Genomic DNA, 26,772 nt, shown 5'->3' with positions numbered 1-26,772 from the left:
ACAAAAGAAAATCAAAGTAAAAACTGGATTCAGGTACAGCGATAATGGGATACATGGATGTTTCTACACAAATGATAATAGCAAAAAACAAAAAACAGAAAAGAAAACACCCAACATTAAAGAAAAACTGTCTCTAGGCTTGTTTCCAGAATGGAAAGCAATTTGAAGGGATTACATCTTACCAGGAAAAGAATCATGAGAATGGTCTAACTAATCTTGTGTTTTCACCACTGGTCACTGAACCGCCAAACCACACAAACACCATATGGTCCCAGCTGCTGGACTAATTCATTCTCCTAGCACTGTTCAAAGTTTTCCTGACATGCAAGACTGTGTGACCAAATCTCAGTCAGCAAACTTTGACTTTCAGTTAAGCTACAGTTGGAACTTCCATTCCTTCTGGTTTGTTGATTTGTGTCAGCCGGTAACTAAAAAAAATATATAAATAAATTTTGTGTTCCAAGAATGCAAAACAAAAAAAAGCTACAGCAGAAATCCAGTCACAAAAAACATTGAATTCATTCATTCAGACTCTTTATTTTCTTTTTTCAGTATTCTCAGCTACAAGCAGGCAAACATACACGAAACTAAATTTTTCTTTATGTACATTTATTGTTCTGTTTTAATCAGAAATGTATTCACAAATCCAAGTATCTGTTAAATTATGGTTTTCAGCTGTAATCTATCTTTCAAAAATATTCTGGTCATTCCTTGGAAAAACATAAAGTCTCTCTTATTATACCTTTAATTCAGCACCAATATGTTTTTTTTTTCTTTGTTTTTTAGGTGTGTGTTTGTGTGTGGGCTCCAGTTTTAGCAGCAGAGAGGATAGCTGTTGTTTTGATTCATTGGTCGCTAACACGGTGGTCCTAATCATGCACCATGGAGTGTATAATTGACCCCTCTTGCAATTAGCATTAATTAGCACCTCTGTTGGTGGATAGCACAGCCAGCAGAAATGCACCATAACTGTCCTGCCGTTTCTGTCATGCACCGTTTTCTCAGCTTCAGCCAAAAACCTGCTGGAATCCAAATTGGTTCCTGAGCAGATCGGAACCCTCACAGCTGCTCTTGGGATGGAAGAAACTTGGTCCTGCTGGAGTTCAGTTCAGGTTTTATGAGCAGACACGTAGAGCTGGTTAGACACTGCGCTATTGAGAGTTACAGCTGCTCATACCTACATCTTGACATCTATTGTTGTTGTTTTAATTTGGTTTCTTTACAATAAAAGCTACATAAAACTAATAAGCAACCAGAACGGTAAATGACAATTAAAAATATGGGCTGAAATATGTATTTTTCAATGCTTTCCATAATGTCCAAATGGAAAACAAGTTTAGTCTATGCACCCCTGTATTTAGTACTCTAAATCAGCAATTACCATAAACTTAAATATTTAACACAACTCAGCTCTTTCTACACAATGACCAACCAGTACAGCACCAGCAGTAATGAACTAATCCATCTTTCACTTTCTTGTTCCACTCTCCATTCACTTGTGAACAAGGCCCCAGATACTTAAGCGTCTGTTTATTAAGCTTTGTCTAAAGGGTGGATAGGTTCTCCCTTAAAGATAAGGTGAGGATCACAGTCATTCAGGAGAAGCTCAAAGCAGAATCGCATCTCCTTATCACTGAGGTGGTTTGGACATCTAACTAGGATGCCTCCTGGGTGCCTCCCAGGTGAGGTTTACAAGCATATCCTAGCAGAGGCCCCTGGGCAGATCCAGGACATGTTGCAGAAATTGAGTTTTGAACTCAGTTCCTGGCTCCTGGTCTCTGTTTTCATGTCTGGTGTGAGTCCATCTCACATTCCCATCTCCATGTTTAGTGTGTCTTTTGAGTTGCTCCATTTTTTTTTACTGAGTTTTAGTTCATCTCTTGCATAGGTTAAAATAAATAAATAAAACAACTCATATTTTGTTATACAATCAGCCTGCAGTCACCCACATTTGGTTCATCTCCTCTTCCTGAAATCATATTATTCTTAATAGATGACAGCAGCAGTAGATTAGGGGCATGGAGTAGTTTACATATATATGTTTTGTAAATTCCAAATGTTTTTCCTTACTTTTAACAAAATAAGACTGTGACATAAATGATTCTTATATGCTGATTTTTTAGTTGATAGCATTAAATACTAAATAAAATTTAGAAACAAATAAGTATTGTTCACACCCTATTTAAGGGCACGTAAAAGCAGTATTGTACCTATTGTATTGACATAAACTGCACCATTTTAAAGAATGTAAAAAATCTAATCTGAACATAAAGAAGTAATGATTAGTTATTTGCTATTTAAGCAGCAGATGCAGTGGTTATAATGTAGACATGGCATACATGAGTTAATCATTGTACACTGGTTCATTAAGGTCCACTGCAATGCTCTCCAGTAACATGGAAAATGTTTTAACTTTTGATGTAGTTAATTACCTGGCAATTAAACTTTCTTTATCAGCACTTTTTTCAATGATGTATTAGCCTGTGTGGTAAGAATAGAGCTGATATAATCAGGACAAAATGACTTACCACATTGTCACTTCAAGATGTGATGGAGGGAATTTATCTAGTTGTATCAAGAGACTCAAAACGCCTTTTTTGCCTTTTATGACAGATGGGTGCAATCTGCTATGTGCTGCAAGTTTTCCAGGTCGAGAAAGTTTAGACAATTCAAAGAAACTAATTTTTTTTCTCCATTATATATATACATATATATATATATATATATGCATATATATATATATATATATATATATATATATGCTGGGTGCACATATATGGTCCACAGGTGCGCATTCGCTGTCAAAATACAAGACGCGCACCAGATAAGAAGTTGCAACGCACGTTTGCGTACATATAAAAGGCACTGTTTTTGTCTGCTAGAGTGGGATTTTCACTGCATATTCTGCACCACCTCTCTGTGCGTTCATTCAATTCAATTCAATTCAATTTTATTTATATAGCGCCAAATCACAACAAAAGTCGCCTCAAGGCACTTCATAGATACAGAGAAAAGCCCAACAATCATATGACCCCCTATGAGCAAGCACTTTGGCGACAGTGGGAAGGAAAAACTCCCTTTTAACAGGAAGAAACCTCTGGCAGAACCAGGCTCAGGGAGGAGCGGGGCCATCTGCTGCGACCGGTTGGGGTGAGAGAAGGAAGACAGGATAAAGACATGCTGTGGAAGAGAGACAGAGATTAATAACAGATATGATTCAATACAGAGAGGTCTATGCTCATCATTTGTTTGAAGCCAGCTCACCTCCTGCAACCACTTTTCCGAGAATAAACGCTTCTTTTGCGGTTCGGACCCCTTCTGACATTTCTTTGGAGGTGGAGGAACACCAAAGTAATTGCTTAAAGGAGCTTGCTTGCTTGCTAGGAGATCTAAACAAATGTCTGTCCTCCTCCAGAAAATCATATGTACGCAAACGTGCGTTGCAACTTCTTATCTGGTGCGCGTCTTTTATTTTGACAGCGAATGTGCACCTGCGGACCACTTATATGCACCCCTGTGTATATATGTGTGTGTGTGTGTATGTAAGAGGAAAAAATCTGTGTACTGATGAGACAAAAGTTTAACTTTTAGGAAGGTGTTTGGGATGGAAGGTGCCTGTGGAATTCACAGGTCCCTGTAACTGTCCACAGTGTCTGCAATGTTGCCTACTAACTGCAGTCAGTTCTGACTACTGGCTACTCCCTCTTTTGTTACCATCTGTCTAAACGTCTCCAGTTCGAATAACATTGCGATGTTGTTGCTGTAGATCCTAGCGGAGTGGATCAGTGAATCAATGTCTTATTAAGTCCTGGCATACAGCTTGAAGTCATCCATGTAGAGGAGATAGCTAATGACTGGCCTATTCTGTAGTTGGTTTTTGTAGCCAGTCTTGTCAGTGATCTCACTGAAGGGGTTCAGGCCTATGTAGAACAGCAGTGGGGACAGAGCGTCTCCTTGCTAAATCTTGCACTTGATGGTAACTTGTGCTATGCTATGATGCCTGCCAGGAGATACCATGTCGTATTGAGGCAGGCTATTTGGAGGTAGTTGGACGGGCCCGGTCCATTTTGGGGATCATTGTGGATCGGGACTGTCCATTCAGGGTGAGTATTGTGCATAAGCAGCTTGTTTGTTTGTGCTCCTAGAGATTGATGAAGTGTAGTTAGCATCTTTAGCCAGTAGGTGTGAATCGCGTCAGGGCCTGGTACTGTCCAAGACCCTTTCTTTCTTAGCCTCTTTAGCCTCTTACTGTGCTCTTGGATCCATTAACTACTATATACATATATATGTACTCCATGGACGTATGATACCGGCATGAATTACTGCGCTAATCTGACTCTACATGCCCAACATTTTATTTGACCATTTATTTTGTTGAAAATGGTTTCACAGGTTATATGTATATATTGATGTTCCCTAGCTTGTAATCCTGTTGGTTCAAATGTAATATTCTTTCCCTCCAAATGTATTATTCATCCTGTGAGTTGTTTTGATGTGGGAAATAAAAGAGTTGGCATGCATGCCTCTCTATCCAAAGCCTCAGGTAAAAAAAAAAAGATGACTGCAGCTAATCTCCAGCTGGACTCTGTTACAAGCAATCAATACCATTATATTCAAATCAAAACCAAAGCCTCCAGATCACAGTATTCCATGAGTATGGTAAGTGCATTAATCCATTCTCTCTCTTTCAGTCTTCAGAGACAACACAAAAACCCTTTCACATCACCTACAACTATTTTTAAATAAGTAATTTATTTGTAAAATTGCAGCTTTGGACAAAATGGACCAAAGGCGCTTATGGGTTTCAAGAAGCAAATAAACTCCAGGTTGTGAGCTCTTGTAGAAATGCTGCCTTGCACACCATCACCTTTGATCGTGATATGCATATTTCATGGCCAATGTAATGTCAATGAGTCCTCGACTAATCCACCTCAGAGCCACTGGGAGCACACCCAATGATAAGGGTGAGTGAACTCAAACAGACTGAGATAAATATTGTATTTTATGAGAGGGAGAGAGAAAGATGTGACAGGACCAAGGGACACGAAGTCAGCGGGAGGTGAGATAGTGGGAGGGATAGTCAGAAAGAGAAGTATTTGAAGAACGAGACAAAGAGCAGACATGGAGATGAAGTGATAGCAGGCTAAGAAAAAAATAGAAGAGAGCTAAGGTTATTTTAGGCCAAATGTTGCCATCTAGAGACACTCAACGCTGAATTAACAAGTTTTTTTCAAGTTTACAATTTCTCTGCTCCACTGACCCTGAAAGCATACAGTATTCAGGTCAACACCAGCTTGTTTCAGATACTGTATTGACTCATCTCCGATCCATGCATCATTAAAAAATCTATTAAATCCCTCTAACAACCAGGAATTGATGAAACAGATTGAAAGTTCAAAAAATTGATTTGAATCTTTTATAACTGTGGCATGTTTTAATCATTACAAATATGTTCTCACCCCGAGATCATGTATTTTCCAATATGGCCATCGGGAGACAGATCTAAAGGCACCCTGCTGAGCTGGCAAATGGCTGGTACCTTCCATGCAACAAAACAGCAGGGGAGCAGAGGAACTGAACTGACAGCCAGATTTAAAACTCATTCATAGGAAGACGGGGCGGGCTAACTAATTTGTCAGACATATAGGCAATATGTCTGACAATTCACTTGTTTCATAAACTCTCTAGCAGCTGAAGATGAGAAAAAATGAACACCACAGTTAGAGTTTTTCCATAGATATGTTTGCCACTTGGAAGCTTTTGATTGTGACTCTTTTTCTTTCTTTCTTTCTTTTTCTTTTCTTTTTTTTTTTTTTTACCTCAAAGCATCTTGTCCTAGCCCTTTGCACAGCCTCTTTAGAAGATATGTGACACTAGATAAGTGATTATAGGGTCCTCCATCCCCCTGGCAGTGGAGGGAAGAGGTTATGTGTTAATACAGGAAGAGAGGTTGTATTTTATGTCCAATCATTAGCCTTCTTAGACCTAATTATGTCTCTGGGGACAATTGCTCTCGCCTTGTATGGTCTTCATTGCTCCTTTTTCCTTCCCTATTCTATTTCTCCTCTATTCTTTTTTTGTTTTTCTTTTTTCCTTCTTGCTTAGACCACCACCTTACCTCCAGCTCCATTCTTTTCTCTCTCTCTCATCTAATAGACACTCAAGACTCCCTTTTCTTTCAACACTCACATACCCTGCCCCCCCAAGTAACCCAAGTCAGCTTGAACTGTCTACAGTGGTGTTCATGAGAGAGAGAAATAAAGGTAAGGATAGGCAGACAAGCTAAAAAAAAACCTTAAAAAAAAAAAAACCTAAAAAAAACCCAAACCTCCATGAACGGCACAGATTTTTTGTATTAAAAGAGATGAAGGAAAGGAAAGGGAAGTAGAAAAACAGAAAAAGAAAAAGAGAAAGAAATGATTTCCACTACACTGAAACCCACTTCTCTTGATTGTGCATCAATCCCTGGCTATCTCTCAGCTGCAGATGGATGTGAAGGGAACCCGATTCCACCTCAGTCTGAAATCTGAATAAAACATGCTCTCTGCTTTACAGTTCAAGGCCACTTTAAAGGCATACAGGCCCATCTAAACTTCTAGAAGTAGGACTCCCACTCAACAGATGTCAGTTTGGCATCCTATCATGAGCAATCGGAGTGTGATGGCAATCATTGAGTACAAACATGAAACCTTTGGGGTAATAAACTGTGGTTTACTGTTACTCATTCAACACTTTTTCATGAAAGAAAAAATCATGTTTGAACAAAGTTTATAGCATTTGAAAGAATCAGTATATTTATTTATTCCTGTAGAAATAAATGAACTCAGCTTCTTTACCGTGGAATAATGAAGCGGTGGCACAAGTATCAGATGAATAACAAACTATTCATCTGATGCTTGGGCTACTTTCCTTGACTTTTCTTTGTGAGTAATAATCTTTTAACATAATTAAAGAAAATAAAAATGGGGCAAGAAGAAACAGAAAATCTAATATTAAACATAACAGTTACTGTGGTGCCAACATGCAGCTATTGATGGCTGCCAGTAGCCTTGTCCAGGAATCCCCACATCTTCTAAAAGCCTCATTCACATCTATTCTGTATCAACCTTCGGGCAAACAGCCAGCCAGAACATTCAATACCAATAAAGGAATTTCCCATCATAGGTAAATACAGTAGAACTAGGTATTTGCAGTGAATGGTAAGCATTAAGTTGCAGCATCAGTGCTGCACTCGTGTAATAAAACTGCATGGTTATATTAATAGTCTTTCTTGTGTGTGGTATAATTATAATGACTGCTGACAGCAAGCTTGTCATGTTTGGCTTACAAAACAACATCAGCAACAATGAACTATTCTCCAATGTGAAAAAAAAAGGCAACATTTTTAAAATAAGCTAACACGCAATCAGCTCAGAATGTGTTTACTGCTATCAGTGATCAATGCAATAGTCAATTTGATACTGAGCTCTTTCACCTGCCACACTGACATGTGTTTGCCATTACCAGTACTAACTATGTTTTGCCAAACTGAACTAATACCTTGTGAATTATAATCCTATAAAGTTGTAGAAATAGGGAGAAAAAGAGGGGGAAAGCAACCCTAATAATAATAATAATAATGGATTGCATTTATATAGCGCTTTTAGGGGCCCTCAAAGCGCTTTACAATTCCACTATTCATTCACTCTCACATTCAAACACTGGTGGAGGCAGCTACAGTTGTAGCCACAGCTGCCCTGGGGCAGACTGACAGAAGCGAGGCTGCCATATCGCGCCATCGGCCCCTCTGGCCATCACTAGTAGGCGGTAGGTGAAGTGTCTTGCCCAAGGACACAACGACCGAGACTGTCCGAGCCGGGGCTCGAACCGGCAACCTTCCGGTTACAAGACGAACTGCCAACTCTGAGCCACGATCGCCCCGAAATGGAAATGCCAACTTTTTTTTTCCAGATAAACTATAATGTTAAACTATAAAGAAACCTGGTCAGTTTGTTTTACTGCAGACACACCATCAGTTTATTGCTGTATGCACATTGACTGATAAATGATAAAAAAGACTAGTGAAAACAGAGTCATGTGATGGATGTGAGGAACTAAATATATTCCATGTATCAACCCTCGTTAATTGTTAGCAAATGGTATCATTATATCAAGTTTTGTTTTGCTTTTTGTTTTCATTTAAATACAGCTAAACCCAGTATTGACTTTGAGAGTGTTTGCAGTCTACAATTGTTGACTTTTGCTTAAAATTTGTACATTTAGAATCATTCATATCTATTTGGATTTCCTTGTACAGCGGAACATGTATCAACTCCCTTTCATGCTACCTTTATTCAGTTCAAATTGAAGTGAATCTGTGATTGAGTGGGCAAAACATCTTAGTTTGTGCATTTTTAAAAAGAAAAAAAATCTCATTTCTAATGGGTTGAATAGAATGAAAGGGAAACATGCAACATTCCCCTGACACCAATTACAAGACATGAAGCTGTGATAATTGCAGTTGATTGCTTTTTATAGGAAATCTGATGAATCCCTTGATTTTGTCCGAATGTGAAAAAGGAACTCTGGCAAATGTTGATTTCACACTGAATTACAACATTTAACACTGTGATCATTTCCACAAGGGTGACACATAGGAAAGCACAAAGAATTTAACTCCACATTTAAATTTTAATTGTTTTCTTCTTGGTCTAAATGGCACACTATCTCCAAATGCAGCGTGGGGAGAGTGGAAGGTGGAAGTGCTAACTGATTACTTAGTTGACGGCAGAATGCGCCATGAATTGGTGCGCTGAGCGGTAGAGCAGAGCTGAAGTGAGCGTCCACTGATTGGCTAAGTATGCAAAGTGCTTCTGTCCCTGCAGTGTGCTGTGCTCCATAAACACTCATTTACAGAACCAGTCTGCATTTTTGTATAGTGTGCTTCTGTGTATTTTAATAGTGTAATACAAATTTATGTCGAGGATGATAATAAAAGCTTCCGCAGCAGGATGATATGGCAGAGTGTTTCTGATGAGCTGACGATTGCGGTAAAAATAATAGGAAAGATTACACGAAATCAGGGCAAAGGAATTGCAAAACGCGTAATTTCTCCTTAATAATTTGTGGAAAAAAATAATCACGGCAACTTAAATCTCAGACAGAATCTATTTGTTCGGAGAACGTCAGAGGAAAAGACAGACACATTAACCCTGAATTATCCTTGCATGATCAATATGTCGCAGCTTTGGCCTCGGCTTTAATGACTATACTGTGCTAGTATATTAGTGTGATGCATTATAAATCCAATAACTTTGTTTGGCAGTGTGTGTTTGTCCCAGCATAACAAAACAGTGACACAATAGAGATCAGAATACTTAGTCTTAATTTTCCAACTCACTGTAAAGAAAAAAGAAAAATGCATTCTTAATATTCCTCTTACACACAGTTTGAATGTGCGCATGCCTTTTTCCCGTCTGTCCTCTGCTGCTGTCTGTAATTAAATGGGGTGAAACGGCCTTGTGTTTCTCTTTTATGTTTTTCAATTTTGTCAGCAAGTTTCCTCACAATGCACCCATCTGAATTTCAAATGATAAATGAAAATTCTGCTCTTAGTGAAGTAATTCCATTAAAGGTCCACATTATGGAAATAAAGACAAAAACCTACAGTATGTAATTCAATTTTCTGTGTTTGGTTTCTCATAGGGACCACAGTGGATGAGACCATCTATTGAATTTACTAATATTTAAGTGCCTTGTCTTCCCTGAAAACCACATTACTCTGTGCATAAATGAAGCATTTGCATTGAGCTATTCGTCTAAAATGTATTTTCTTTTAACTTTACTTAGCCTGCATGAATTAGATATTTGGAATTTATTTCCTCAATAACCAAATCACTGTCTCTTCTAGACCACATCTTCTTTCTATTCGAAGTTTAAAAGCTTATCGGATTTAATGAAGTCAACTTTTGTGAGTTGCAACCTAACAACCTTTACGTAACTCGGGAGGTTGATTACACACATGTTTGAATAATGTGCAAGACATGACAGAGGGCACAACCAGGAGTTATTTTCATGCTCCTGGCGTGTGTTTGGCTGCAGAGGTGGCAGCCTTAACAGGAATATGGATCCTGGCCTGGGGAGATGTCTCAGCCTTGCTGTGGGATCATTATTCCAATGGACAAAGCCTCAGTTATAAATAGGTTCATGGAGTTCTTGGGCGGCACACTCTTTGTTTCCAGACTGGCCCTATTTGTCTTATTGATCTGAATATGTGTGGCCACACAGTTGCTGTTTAGAGGAATAGGTGAAAGGGTGTTTAGGTGTTGTTTTTTCTACTTTTTTCTACTTCTGAAGTCTTTTTTGTTGTTGTAATTCTTTGATATGTTCTTATATAGGTAATACTTGACTAATACAACTAAAACTAACCAGTAAACCAGTATAAACCTTCATTCACTTCATTTTAATGCAATTTTATTTATATAACAGCAAATTACAGTTGTCTCAAGATGCTTTATATTGTAAGGCAAAGACACTACAATAAAAAGAAAGAAACACTGTCAAGCAGATGACAGTAGGGAGAAAAAACCCTTTTAACAGGAAAACATGTTTAAGCAACATTACATGGCGCGGTTCATTATATACACTCAAATATTTGGACAATAAAAGTTTTGTAATGTTGCTACTGTATGCCAGCAGCACATTTTCAGTAAAACAATCAATATGTCCATATGATTTTCAACATCATTTGACCTGCTTTTCCTTAAATCCAATCATAAACTATTTACGTCCAACATTTAATTAATTCAATTTTGAATGTGAAAAATACTGTTGCTAGAATTTCATTGCAAGAAGGCAAAACTGCATGCTTAGTAAGGGAGGGAGAAGTTTTCAGTTTTTCAATCCAGCATTGCTTTCAGGATCAATAAGGACAAGGGGAAAACTTGGTGATATTTGTGAAAATAGACCTCAAACTCTAACCTTCCACCAGTGTGTACAAGATTAGGTTAATTTTTGCTGCGCTGCATGGTCTCAGTAAGGGCTGAAATCACAGATGTGCTCTACAGGGCTCCACATTGTTATACCAGCGTCAGCAACTTTCCCTACCACCTAGCATATGTGGAAACTCAGCCTGGAATGCATCCATGAGGAAGAGAGCAAAGGAAGCTTTGCTGACCCCAGACAAAATCAAATGGAGGGAGGTGAGGGATGAAGAGAGGGATGGAGAATGGAGAGCACAATATGTTTGTGTGTGTGTGTGTGTGTGTGTGTGTGTGTGTGTGTGTGTGTGTGTGTGTGTGTGTGCAGACGATGGAGGCTTCCATTTTCAGAGGATTAAAATGTGGCAGTAAAAGTTTAATGAGTCCCTGTCTATGGACACAGAATCACCTTGCTATCTACTGCTTGTCCACCTTCCACATATCACTCAGTTAAAAAGAATATTACATAATTAAAAAGCTGTGATTTGTCTCTAAAGACCATTTGAATTAATAAATAACGTTTCGGTGCATTGATACAGTGATAGGAGTACATTAACAATGCTGGAGGGTATTTTGACCTTTTTGTATTTTATAATTTTGTAATTTATACAATCAGACATTAGTGTAGTAATTAAATTATACGTAAACAAGGAAATCACCCTTAAGAAATGCTCTTTTGCCATAAGGTCTTCTTTTTCTTTGAGCTGCTCCCTTTAGGGCTGAATCAGCAGATCTTCTATATGCTGGCATAATGAACTGAGTTGTATGTGAAAGTTTCCGCTAAGAGCATAAATACCTGGAATGCTGAGGGTTGGATGACATTTCTAATGCTCTCACTTTTTTAGATGCCTATTATCTTTATTAAATTGCACGTAAAAACTGAAACATTACAAGCAAAATTTCCCTTAATCCTGTGTTATTTATAGGCAAAATATTGATATCAGACATGGCCGAGGGTGTGCGTGATATCAGATGAGAAAAGGCACAGGACGCGTTCACATGTAAGTGATGACATCACTGCAGCCAATAACACATGAATAACACCAAACAATGTATTGTTGTCGCTTCAATGTGTATTTGAACATGTGCAACATGTGCTTTTGGTGGTTCCATCACGTCCACCTGTTAGAAGGAACTGACCGATAAGATGAAGCTGCCTCCAATAAGAGGCAACATAACGGCACATAAAGAACTACAGCAAGTCATTTGAGCCTATATTTGCATTACCTTACGCTTGCCCCTTCTGAGAAACGTCCACTTTCATGAAATATTTTTTTCTTTTTCCTCCCAATCTCCTGCATTAAAAGAGAAATGTGTCTTACCAGTCACAAACTCACATTGCCCTTAAGCTCATATCTTTTACAGCAGCCAATCAGAGTCATTTTCATTTCATGTCCATGACTGGTCTGTGGGCAGGAAATTGTCTTCTGCTCTAATGATGCCGCAAAATGAAACTGTGCATTGAAGTTTAACACAGACTGTAATGGAAAAGAAAAGGGGAAACTAATAAAAGTGTAGATGGATATAAAAGCATGGTTTAATGAGTTTGTGTGTCTTTTCTTACTGTATGTGGCAGGGTAAGAATCTCCCTTTGTGCTGCATTTACTTATAGTAAATATGCGTGTTTGAGTGTTTCTGGATGTATGCGTCGTGTGTGTGAGGGAACAGTTGGGAGACTGGCTGACCTTTCAGAGGACCTCCCTCACTGAAGCTGTCCTGTAGTGGTATTAACATTACCATTTCAATACACTGCCAAGCCTGGCTGGCAATAAAATATTCAGTTGACCTTTAAGGCAAAAAAGACTTAGTTAGAGACTGTCATATCATTTAACCTTAAGACTGTACGGCATAAGTGTGAGCTGTGTCGCTGTGTGCCCCTCATTACTGGCCACACTCTGACAGAGTTGTCTCTTTAACTGAAAGCAAGCCTGTGGCAAAGGGACAACCTACTGTTCCCACCGAGGGCCATTTATTCCATCTCTGCCACCAAATTGAAGACTCAACCTTGCATGTTAGTGCCATTCATCCTGATGCGTTTCTTTAAGTATGCATGCGATTTATATACCTGTAAACCACATGCAGCACCTGTAAAGTGTGTGGTGTATTTTAATATTAGTTTCATAGCCTGCAGGTTATGATTGTATTCTAGGTTGTCATATCCTCTCATAAAATGCTTTATCGCAGGGCGATCGTGGCTCAAGAGTTGTGAGTTCGCCTTGTAATTGGAAGGTTGCCGGTTCGAGCCCTGGCGCCGACAGTCTCGGTTGTTGTGTCCTTGGGCAAGACACTTGATCCGTTGCCTACTGGTGGTGGTCAGAGGGCCCGGTGGCGCCAGTGTCCGGCAGCCTCGCCTCTGTCAGTGCGCCCCAGGGTGGCTGTGTGGCTACAATGTAGCTGCCATCACCAGTGTGTGAATGTGTGGATGACTGAATGTAGTGTAAAGGGCTTTGGGGTCCTTAGGGACTAGTAAAGCGCTATACAAATGCAGGCCATTTACCATTTATGTCAAAGTCAACCTGTTACACATGTGCTTATATACATTTGAAATAGATCAGAAAATAAAATAATCAACAACAGTCAACAAAAATGAGTAGCAGAGACTCCAAATAAGATATCAGGCATCTGTTCTGACTGACAAGTGATCTTTAAGCAGTCCAGTGCAAAGGAATCATAGTAATGATGCCTGGCTAAATGTTTCTTGATAGAATAACAGAAATTAGGTGGATAAGATGAAAAACAATGATTGATGATGACTTGTTTTTCCTGGGTCAGTACAGAGCAATAACAATATAAAGTCAATTTAAAAAAAAAAAAAAAAAACGTTACATGAGATGATCAGTCAAGTTAACACAGACTAAAATGAATTAATTCATCTTCATGCTTTAATTTTAGGATCTGTGAATTGAGTTCATAATCCCCAAAAGAACTTCATATTTCATATTAACTTCATATTAATTGTTCAAGCTCTGGTTTTTTCACCTGCACCTACATCTGCTCATTCATCATCATCACCATCACATTTTGCCCCCTATGTAAGTAGCTAACTTTTGCAATTTTACAAAAAAAAAAAAAAAAACAACCCAAAAGATACTATGTTTATTTAGATTAATTAACATAAATTGTATATAAAAGACAAATGTTACCATCACAATGCAACGCATTGTTTCATAAAGTCCTTTTATGAAGCCTTAACCTGAGATTTTTCACCATGGCCATCTTGATGAAACTGTAAGGTGTTTGTCTGTTGTGAAAATGGCTGGTCCATCACAGCACAGGATCATCCTAAAGCATAGACATGAAGACACGAAACTGGGACCCTAGACTTGTCAGAAAAGCATTTACTGAGGTTACTAAGGGGTCTTTCCCCATTGACTTCTATGCAATCTGATTTCTTTTTGCAAACAACAGGAGTCAACCCTTTAGAAAGAATGTCATTTTAAGGCACTTGGGGAGTGAGCAAAGTCTTCTATATGTTTTTATCCAAACATTATGTTTATAAATGAATCACAAAACTATCAAGGGCTTCAGTTTACTGACTGGAACGGTTCTTAATGATAACGGCAGTGTGATCATCGTGTTGTCATTTAGGACATTTATTTACCTGACTGTTCACATGCAGGCCGCCTGATGCCTCGGTGCTGGCATGAACTTTCTGCAGGTTGCTTTGTAGAGATTAATGGAAGGGCCTTTGATGCTAGGCCGCCTAGTAAAAATCACGTGGACACCAAAAACCAAGGGTACATTAAATTAAGCATGAACTCTTCAACGAGAAGTATTTTTAAGATTATTTTCAAATCTGAATTGCATCTGGGGGAAAAAAGAAATACTGAAGTTGAAGACTATGAGCATGTGAACGTATATAAATTGCAATTAGTTGTCCTTTATCAATTGCAGTAAAATGAAAGACATGGATACATAATATAGTGGAAAAGCAATAAGGAAAATATGGCATGTATGTATGTCCAATGTTCTCTATGGAAGATTACAGTCTCCTCGCTCAACATAGATCTGATTTTTTGTGTGTGTGTGTCTGTGTGTGTGTGTGCTGCTATTTTTAGAACTGCAGTATCTTTACCTAGCATCAATATTTATTTATTTTTCCTGCTGTTATATGAACAGATTCAGGAAGTGGAATTTCACCAAGTATTTGTGTGAATAAGAACCAGCAGTCATTTCCCACTATGATGCATATTTATAGGTTCTAAGTTACCATTAAGTTATACTGTGCACCTGTAAGTCACTGTAAAAAAAATCCTATCATCAAAATATTACTATATTTATTATTAATGAAACTGGGTTAATAAATAATCAGTAGCATATTTCAAATTCCAGAGTACACTTAAACACACTTAGATTTGTGTAGTTTTTACACGTGTGTGGTGTAGTCACAATACCTAAATATCTGAAAAGTTCACAACAGTATGTTGTAATAACCATAAATGTCACAGGCTTTAGTGGACAGAGAGCTAAAAAATATATAACAATTCAGTTATTTCATCAAGTCTCTTTAACATGAAGACATTATACTGGCAACTAATAATCCAGTAGCTATGGCAAGAGATGACCTGAACAAACCTCCTTTTTAAAAGTAATTACTAAAATAACTTGCAATCATTTTTATTTTAACTGCTATAGCAATTTGGAAACACGAAGACAGCTGGAGGCCTTGGACACATAATTCTGTCTTCTGTGTTTGTCTTTAATACATTTTTGTGCAGCCAAGAAAAAGTGGAGTTTCACAGTAGCCGTAACCTGATCTTAACAATGTTGTAGGTTAATGTAGGTCTAGTAATTGTTACTGTTATAGTTTTTATAAGACAGGGGGCACCTGTCTAGGGTTGAGCAAACAGCTACGAGTTTTTTGGTTGAGTATTATTTTAATGATTTATTAAACATCCTATTAGCAAATTGCTGTTTTGATTCATTTTAGCTTTTTTTTTTGTTTGTTGTTTTGTCTGTGACTTAAAAATTAGCTGCAGGTGTACTTTCTGCAACCCATCTGCTCTGCATATGCTACGCATTCAATCCAGCCAAAGTGTAAGGGTTACATAAAAGGGGCTCTTACCTCCTATCATCATTATTTATTGTATTTTTTATGTTTCTTACTCCCTCCAGTCTTTACATTTAGTGTCAGATTTCCAGTAATCTAAAGAGGCCATATTAAGCTATTCTGTATAGGGCAGCGTAAGTGTGACATACTAACTTAAAATCCTAATCCTTTGAGTCTCGCCCATCATCACATTATTGCTCACATCACCCTCAGAGCTGAATGCTATTTCCCTCTTTTTTGCAATGTGCAATTGGATCATTGCATGCAAACATGTGAAGGCCAGCGCTCTAATCATGTATCTCATGTACAGAGAGACACATGCTATGTGCACACCACAAACGCACAACATCTGCATGAATAAAGGCGCACAACTACATGAAGCAAACACGTTTACGCGCACACGTATACACGGACGGAAAGAGAGAGAGAGAGCGAGATAGAGGACAGAGAGAGAGAGAGAGACCCCATCTGCTTGGAACAAACAAAATGGATGCATGCCCTTTGGGAGTCCTGGCAAATGAATACTGTTGACAGAACAATTAGCATCTTAGAGACAGGATAACCTTTACTCAATACATCATCTTTATTGTTCTCGACCTTCATTCTCACTCCATTTCATAGTAGCCCTGCATTCTTCTGCGTGTGCGTGTTTTTTGAAAATGCGCTTATGTTTGGCTGTCTGTGAGTATAAGCATTTTTATCAAGGCCATGTGTATGAGTGTAAAGAACAGTGTGGAGCTGGGACCCTGAGGAACATGTGAAGTGTTTAATGTGGTGAAACAGGTGCAGCGAGACAGAAAGGGCAGCCCAGCCAGAGCTCGTAGGTTAGTCACACGGTGACCCTCACATCACAGAGCTGGCAGTGCTGTGGGCGGAGATGTACAAATTGCTCTTTCCTCCTCCTCTTTCCCTCCCATTCTCCCTCTCTCCATCTCGCTTCTAGTCTCAGTCAAAGGTACACACACAAAGAAATCATACCATCTCATCCATTTATTTTCCATTTTACACTCGTGTGTTTGTAGGGTGAGGATATACGCCAGGCAGAAAAAAATCAAACACACTCACAGAGCGCCATGTTCATTCTCTATTATTATTAATATTTTTATTATTATTTGAATAGCTGTGTAGACCCACAACAACTTTAACATTTTAAAAGCAAACTTCTCAACATAAACCAACACACCCCTTGCAAGTCCACAATGCGACAAAGGTAAACCAAACTTTTTTCCATTGTTTTCTTCAATCACCTCAATAGAAATAAGTTTCCAAGTTTCTGGATAAGATTTTATTTAGATATGTGAACACTATCAGAATGAAGTGTTTGGTGTTCCTTTCTTATTCAGAATGAAGTCCACTGACAATAAATGTGTGCATTTATTTGCCTAAGCCTAAGCGTATTTTGTGTTCTGTGAGAAAAAAACGACTCATTGAACCTGTGAGGCACATGGCAGCTAGAAAGACAAAGACTTTTAGAATTAAACCATGTTTATATTGGCTCAAAAAAGGGACTAGCACTGAATACGTTATACTTCTGTCTTACAACTGCCCACTTTAGGAGTTGCCACGACAAATCATCTGCCGCCATCCTCCCTCCGTGCGCCCAGCGGATGATCTGATATCGTCGTGTTGGTGTTGTTCCCAGATCATCATGAAAATGTTGTTCCAGGTTCAACATTGCAAGTGACCAATCACATTATTGTGACGTTATTTTTTTGCGCACCAACCCATTCGTGCATTTATGAAATTCCAATGTTGCAAGGACAATATCAATTCTGCTTAGCGTTTATTAAAGGGTTAGGGTCCGTTGATCGGCGGACAAAGGCGGTTTCTCGCAGCTTAAGTACAGTTTTTTGTTTTACGCCGGTTTTTCCCAAAGTTGCAAAAGTATGACATCACAACATTCTGATTGGTCACTTGCAATGTTGATCCTGGAACAACCTTTAGTATGATGATCTGGGAACAACACCAACACGAGGATATCAGATCGTGCGCGCCCAGCATCCTCCTCAGTCACAACAGCCCTCTATATGTCTTCTTTCAAATACTTGAAATATGGTAAAATTTGATCTGGGGACCAGGATCTGCTGTAGATAAATTCTGCTACAAAAGACTGTAGAGTTTTTGTAAAAAAAAAAAAAAAAGCATTATTACTTTATAAAAAATAGCAGCTTTAATTAAACAACAAATATCTACTGTTTCAAACATGCACAGTTTACAACAAAAAAAACAACAACATTGGAGACCCAATACTGAAGAATACAATTCTTTAGTCTCTGGATATATTGTTTGTCATTATATTTTGGGCACCTGCACCACTGGATTATATTTCTCCTTTACTTTGAGTAACTATGCACACTCAGTTTTCTCTACAATGATGGATTATTAGCTACCTGGCATGTGGGCTCACTCTCAGTTCTTTCTCCAGTTGAAGGGTGCAGATATACAGCTTCAGTCTTTGTCAGATTTTTCCATGACTCAGAGACTCTTCTGGTTAGATTGTTGGCGTTTTAATGATGGCAGTGCTTGTGCTGCCGCACAGCCAGCTCCAAATTCTCCCCGTGGTGTTAAGATAGGATTGCTGTCTTGGAAGCCCCAGCATAATTCAGGTCAACTACATACGCCAACTATTCACTGACCCTTCGTGATCTTTCTAGAAGAACATGAACAACATTATTTATCCACAAAGCTTTTCATTTTTACCTCATTGATCAGTGTAATCGTTGCTTGTGGGCTGTAGAGTGGGACCACTTTGAGTCTTTATTATTAAAGTCCAAGTTTTGATTGTCCCCGCTGCCAGGTGTGTTCACAATTTGACATATTACCATCAATGGCAGCTTTGACTTTAAAAAAAATGAAGCTATTCCATAGAGCTACTATATTAAGCAATAAACAGAGTATATGAATATGCTATGTTAGGAAGTACACAAAAAGATTTAATTGACGTCTCCATTGCTGAGACATTCAGCATAATTCAGTCTGATTACTTTTTCTTTTTATTTAAACATATCAATCAAGTGAATTGTATATTCGCAGCACTACATACTTCCCTAAGGGAACTGGGCCTGTAATCACTGTTTATTGCACTGCATTAATCTAGGAAGTACAGCTGTATGATTTCAATTTTTGAAATTTACTTGCATTGTGGAAGAGATGCATAGCTGACGATGAAATACTTACTGAGCTGTCTATGATGTATTCTTACTTTGTCTTTTCTTCAGTGTCATAGTATATTTTGGTGCTATGTGTCTATTTTTTTTATTATTATTTGTCCTTCAAGGTTTTGCCCTAGCACAAATGGCCTCAGGAAATGGAAATGGACATGTCTTAAAAGCGCACTTTTGGCCTTTGGGCATCATTTCATCAGCAGGAAAAGTCTGAGACTGGTAATGTGGGAGATTTTTCAGAGTATATTGATTTTATCCACCACTCCAGGCAATGGTTTGATTTACTTGTGAAGGCTCGCCTTGCACTGTGTGTCATTTCTGCACCATTAAATAGCTTGTATTTATTGGAACCAGTGATTTACATTTTCTCATGTTAAAACACCCACAGGATGACGTCAGTGCTTGAGGGTTAACATTTGGGTTCCAGTTACGCTTTGACTATGAGAGCTCAAAGGGATTACTGGGAACACTTCTCCAATGGTCCAAGGAACAACCTGACTACTTCAAACAGAAAGTAGAGCTAATGAAGACAGTATTGCTTAAAGTTCAAAGCAGTTTGATTGTAGTTTGCAGCCTCTCGGAGCAGAACAACCTGAGTTTGAAATGTGACTAATGCTCAGAACTGAAACCAGAAGCTGGCATATAAATGGTTTAACATGTGCTACATGCAGGGACTGCAAGCACCCCTTTATATGTCATGCCTAACCTCTGGTGAGATTTAAGTGTAGTGCATCAGACCTGTTTGTCATTGACTACTTATCTTTAATGTAAAAATGTACTTCAAGGGGTTTTGTGGATTGTTTCGATCACAGCCCCCCTTCAGCCTGTTGATAGAGCAGTATATCACCACCAACAGAGAACTACTTACCCCATATCTGCTTTCCAAGCTGCCTCCACACAGAAATGTGGAACCACCCAGACATGAAATGTCATAAACTCATTTGTGATATTTCTCTCTTAAACTGAACATGCTATAAAATACAAAGTAAATATGGTCAGGATAAATCCAGGACCTGTAAAGCTGTCCTTTCCTATGTATTTAATTTCACACATATTTGCACAGGGAAATTACATTTTACTTATCTTATATAGGACCACAGGTAAATACCATATTCCTGGATATTTCCTTGGATATTGAAACATGAGCATGGCACAGGACATCTCCTATCTATCTCTCCTATCTAAGGTCCAGTGCTCAGTCACAAAAGGTCACATCCATATGTAGCTAATTAGCATTATTAAAACACTTTTTTCAAGTGTTAAATTGGTTTTCACTCTATCTTACACAGTGTTTATATTGGCACTGCAAATGTTTTTAAACTCTTAGGAAAAGGGCAAAATACGTAAACCTAGCTTGCCAGTTCCTTAAATGATACACACTCCTATTATTAATGTTGGTTTAGGCTTTGGAAAACAAAATTAAAATGTCTAAAGTTACGAAAAGAAAAGAAAATTAGTCTGATGTTTTCCTTCCCAGATCTGGAAAGTGCAAGGTTTTGTCCCGCATACTCACTTTTTTGGTGCACAGTATACGATGCCCTGAGGTAACTGTTGTTGTGATTTTACACAACATAAATATAAATAGTTTAAACTACAATTAATTTGACCATTTCTATTTAAGTGATTAGTTTTTTCAATTATATCTTGACTTTGGTAAAGGTTGGGTAAAATGAAACCTTTGTCTCATACTAAGGAACGCACGCAGCCTCACACACTGCCTCTATTTAAACTCTATTTGTATTTGCTATTATTCTCTGACCTGGAACTTCCAATCAAAAGGAGTCATGCGATACCAGCAGCAATAAAACTTCTTCCAACTTTTCGATTTTTGGAGTCACACACACAACTTACCCATGAAATCTGCAAATCCATTTATTTGCTAAACAAATCCAGCATAAATAAAACTGTGGTGGTACTGTTAACACAACCAGTCACAGAGTATAGAAAAAATGTCAGTCTGGCATTTCTGATTTGTTTTATTGCTTGAAGGGATGTAAGTTGTTGTAATACAAGAATGCTACAGAACGCAACGTCAAAATATTGTCACATTACTAACAGCCCTACATCAGAGCCCATCAATTACTGACAGCCTGGTTCCATTATAACAACTCTGCCTGCCAGAGACAGAGTGCATTAGGCCATATGTATTGTACATGAGTATGACCAATACATGTACACTTGTACAATACACGTGTATATATGCTTTTCTAATTACAGCTATCAAGCTACAGGTGGTCTGTTAATAGATGATTCTGACAAACTGTGGCCTCGCAATTCATTATTATGCATTTCAAGATGTAAATTCCACAGCAATAATAGTTGTTCACATGCTAATAAGAGTGTGTGCAGAAAAAAAAAACTTTGTCAGCCATCTGCTGTTGTCAAAAATGTTGAATCCCAAGGTTTTCACCCTTTAAAAAAATGAACAAAATGCTTTCAAGTCTATTAGTCAAAACGTCTGAATGTCAAGGGTTAAGCTATTTATTCATATGTCCTTATAGTTCAGCATGTGTTCTGAACAGTATGACAGGTGGCTGGAGTAGAATTTCCTCCTTGTTATCCACTGAGAGCTTTGTGAAGCCTGACCCTAATAACACCAACCGGTTATTCAGGGCCTGAGATATGAAATTGCTTCTAGATGACAAGGTAGTTATAGGTGAGAGAACAGTGCAGAGCCATGTCAACACCACTGACAAGGCATAGCCGCCTACCATAAACATAGCAGATTGCATGAGAAGCACGGTGAATATTCTCCACCATATGCACTAAATGCTCCTAAACAGATGCACGGAGTCAGCAGAGCATATGTACACAACTTTTACATTAATGATGTATAATAATTGGAGTAATTATGAGAGCAGTAAGAGTAACACAGATTTTTACAGGGATTCACAGGAACATGAATAAAAATCAACAACCTCCACAACAAAGGTCCGTGTTTTTTCCCCTACAAAACCACAGAAAGTAAGTTTTAAGGACAACAGACATCTTTCGCTCTCTATGCCTCGAGCTAATAACAGTTTATATGCAGACTGATTGACAGCTTGCGGTGAAACCTTTGTTCTCCATGTTTTGGCCAAGTGCTCAAAGCACAAAATTCACCTTGAAAGAAATAAGAGTGCAATGTTGTAGCCTATATTACTTTTGACAGATTCTGAGTCATTCATTCCCCCCAGTGCAAGGATTAGTTTTACTGAACTCAAGCTAAATGTCAACTCATAAACTTACGTGCAGTGGCTTAGAAGCAGGCTTTCTTAATGCAACTTAGCATCAGAGAAGACTCGGTCGTGATTTGTACTGTAAACTAATTATGCTGACTTCAAATGAGGTATGTGAACGGAATTGAACAATTGTTACATTTTAGCATATTATTTAAATCAAGAGGTGAGAAGGCGATGATGGTGGGGAAAGGGATGTCTACTGCAACACGTGAATGAAGACATCATAATTATTGATTTTAATGTTAACTGTCTTCTGTAAAAAAAAAACAAAACTTGAATTATAATCCCTTTGAGTGTTACAGGACTTTTTTAATGATAGTGTGTGTTGAGAATGAGATTTTTAAGGGTAAATGTGTTAAGCTGCTACTTTTTCTGGAGAAGGCTGAAGCATAACGTCAAAAGCTTTGGAAGGGCACAAAAAGAGCCTTTAGTTCTGGTTAGCGCTGAACTCGTAGAAATGTGGTTCAATCTGGGGCTGGGCGCTCATGTATGTACCGGCTCACTCCTGGTGGCCGATTGGCAGGGCCTGGCGCCTGTGGCCCGCCTGGGCCCCTTCCGGGGGATGGGATGCCCTCGGGCCTCTGGCCTCTGGGCCTGAAGCTCGGTCCTCTCTGGCACAGCTGGCTGCTGGCAGAGCCCGCGGGCACGCCACTGCAACCCCTTCTGGCCTCTGCTCCGTAGCTGCTGGGTGACCTCTCGTTTGGGGCTCTACTAAGCTCTTCCCAGGAGGGTGGCACGGTTCCCCCCCTTTTGGTGGTCCTCCTCGGGTCCTTGTACTCTGGGGCCTCTGGATGTCTGGGGCCTGGATCTCCTCCATACCTGCTTCATACCCTGGGGGACGGGGCTATGGCTCCCCACACTCCCTAGCAGATCATTACATGGAGAAACCTTTGGAATACAAGCATGCTGATCCACACAGGTATGCACACAGGTGTACACACGGGTGTACACAGACACAAACTACACCTTTCTTGCGTGCTGCACAATAGCGTTTAATATTTAGTATCTACTTTTATCTACTGCTAGCTAGTTTATTGTGATGGTGTTTTTTTTTGTTTGCTTTCTCTTCTGTTTTTTTTCTCCATACAGGTGATCCAGGTGTTTTGTTTGTTTTTCTTTCTTTCTTGCCCCCTTTCTCACCGTCACTTCTCCCCTCTGGTTTTCTTTCTCTCCCTCTCTCTCTTTCTTTCATTCTTTCTCCCTGTCCTATCCCCCAGTCATGTCTGTCCCGTTTGTAGCAATCGAAAATAAAATAACTTCATAATTATAATAAAGGTCAATCAAATGGACCAATATGGCAAGGCCATGATGATCCACTTGGTAAAATAAATCCACTTGGCATCTTTCTTGGCCTTAAGACAACAATTCTGATGGCTAAAGATCCAAACGGGACACAAAAGAAAGAAAAAAGAAATGTGGTTCAATCAACGAATAATACAGAACAACACTGCGATGGAACTTAGAAAGAATGAGAGCAACAGCTTGATTTGTGACAAAGTGATCACCATTTTTAACAAGTTGCTGATGCTGATGTTCCGCTTGCTCATTTGGCTTTATGAAAAATGCAACCATCGCCTGAACGAGGCGCACATGTTGCATGTTGTACAAAGTCTTTTCTGCTACTGATCTCAGTGAGCGGGAGGGAAAAGAACAGAAGAGCATTGGAAAAATCCACAGGAGGTCCCGCCCTTCCCTGCCGAGAATGTTATGAACCTGTCTGGGAGACGGAGATGTAGGTCCCATGGCTAATACAATATTTATTATTCTCGTCATACCAGCTGTAGACACAAACAATGTATAATGGATCAAATATCTTTGCTAAACAGTGCTCTCATAACCTTCACCTTGAGGGTGAGCACTATCTGCCTTTCTATCTTATAAACACTTCCTTATCCCATTTAATCCTGTAGTTTACATACATAGTTTATAGTATTTAATAATTCTTTGACTGACCTGTACAAAGTCGAGAACTTGCAAATGAATCATTATTGACCACCATAAAAGTTAGAATTACTGAGAATTGCCCATAGCTTTATTGTTAAATATGTTTGATCATTTTTGCTTGATACCAAAATCCTCTTCATGGTAAAAACCATGGACTGTAGAAAACATGGACGACGCGACCCCGCCTCCTACCATTGTGCAAAAATGAAGCCAAAATATCCCGCTTGTGGAGGCTGCCATCTTGCAAATTTGGAGCCAGAGTCTGCGCAGTAGTGACTTGAGGTGGAGCGACTGTGTAACGCTCCCGCCCACACACCCGCTGGACGTGACCGCAAACACGTCCCCCTACACTTTTTACGTAGCCCGGCTGCTCGAGTTTTTTGCTGGTTTACCGCGACTGACGACTCGTTTAATTAAGGTAAATACAACCATGTCACTGTTATAAAAAAGACACACAGCTTATCATCTTATAGTTCTTCTTCACTTAGTTCTTATAGTTCTTCACTCTGTTGTTAATTCGTTAGTTAGCTTAGCCGCTAGCATACGCACTGTGTTGAAAGCTTGTTGCTAGCTTGTTAGCGATGCTACACACCTGCTACTCTTAACTTACCGAAAAAGTACAGCGGGGCCTCGGGTCCTTCTGTCGGGTAGTCCAGTTTACTGAAGAACACCTCAGGCTGTCAGGTTAAAACACTCGGTCGTGTTTTCGTAGCGTAAACGCTGGGCGTCCTCTCAGAGCCTACGCTCTATCTGCTATTCGCGAACAGAGATACGCAAGTTTCTCCGTGACTGCAGCTGTCAGTCAAAGCTCTTATGATGACGTTTCACCCCAATACATCACCGCGGTAGGAATTAGAATCAAACATATGGGAAAGGAGACCCCTTGAACATCAATCAGCGTGATGAGAACTATTGAAAACAAAAGAAAGAATCTTTGGAAAAAAATTATCTAAGGAGAATTAATTTATTTTAGTCTGACCGCAGTCCATCCGCTAACATGGAGGAGGCGGGGTTTATGACCTATACTGCAGCCAGACACAAGGGGGCGATAGAGACGTTTTGGCTTCATTTTTGGGGAGCTGTCGCGTCGTCCATGTTTTCTACAGTCAGTGGTAAAAACCAGTACTCAAATGACACTGGTCAGTTTACTCTAAACATATGACACTGGCTCACTGAGACACTTTGTAATTTCAGTACTTGCTCAAAGCCGTATTGGTCAGAGGTTATCATTTTGCTATAAGGGTATGAATGCCATTAGGTGTCCTTGTTTGCTAACAACATAAACATCTCCTCTTACAAACCCACATTTGCCTGAAGTAAGTGCACATCTTCAAAGGCATGGAGAACTTGTTTTGAACTACAAGCAGGTTTTCTTTCTCCCATCCTTTGTTCTACTAATCATCCCATGGGCACACACCGTCCATAACAAAGGATGGAACAACAAGCCGTTATCTTGTGAGGAAACAGGAAAATAGATATCCCCATAGTGCATAATTTAGCACTGCTCCCATTTCTATTCACAAGTCGTCAGTGGGAATCAGGCTGTAGTACACTGTGAAGAAGGGAGAAAGAATTGGAGGGGGGATAGAGGGTGTGCAGGGGGGGGATGCAGAACATTGCATTTTTTGTACATCATTATTGTTTAGCGTGATAGATAAGCCAATTTTGGCTGCATGTTCCATGTGCCAAAGCCTCGAGCTTCATGTCATCATCACTTACTAGAAACTGAAGCTACTGGGCTAAAGTTGGGATGCTGCAAAATTAACAACACAAATAGAAAACATATCAAGTGATTTCAGTCTGTAGAGACAGATTTTGCTTCATGAAATCCATGCAGATTCATTAGGCATGTTGTGGTGTTTTTAGCAAGCTGGTGTGCCACAGATAAGGTTGTCCAAATATTTTACTCTGTGTGTGTGTGTGTGAGAGAGAGAGAGAGAAAGAATGAGAAAAGTAGTACCAGTACCAGTGCAAATGAAAGTCAGACTTGGCTTACCTGTGGCAGACTGCTGCACATTGACTTACTGGGAGGGTAAAGCAGCAAAACTCAACCACTATGCCAGACACTATGTCTGAGACACACACACACACACACAGACAGACACACACACACACACACACACACACACACAGACACACACACACACAGACAGACACACACACACACACACACACACAGACACACCAAGTCCTTCCCCAAACTGTGAGCACCAAGGACAGCTCAGAGCTCTGCCAAGAATTCTGAGATGGGGAAGTCAGTGCTCAGATATAAAATAAGAGGAAAAAAAAAGGTTTGAAACAAGACACTGCACACATGAATATTCTTTTACACTGCACAGCCTACATAGCATGTCCGCATGTCTGCATGCATGATGCATACTACCTCCCAAAAGCATTCGGATCTGATTTATTGTGTCCTTCCTTCCTGATAGGAC

The sequence above is a fragment of the Neolamprologus multifasciatus genome, chromosome 1 (genome assembly GCF_963576455.1).
Source record: "Neolamprologus multifasciatus chromosome 1, fNeoMul1.2, whole genome shotgun sequence".
Taxonomy (NCBI): Eukaryota; Metazoa; Chordata; class Actinopteri; order Cichliformes; family Cichlidae; genus Neolamprologus; species Neolamprologus multifasciatus.
Note: the sequence above shows the minus strand (reverse complement) of the source record.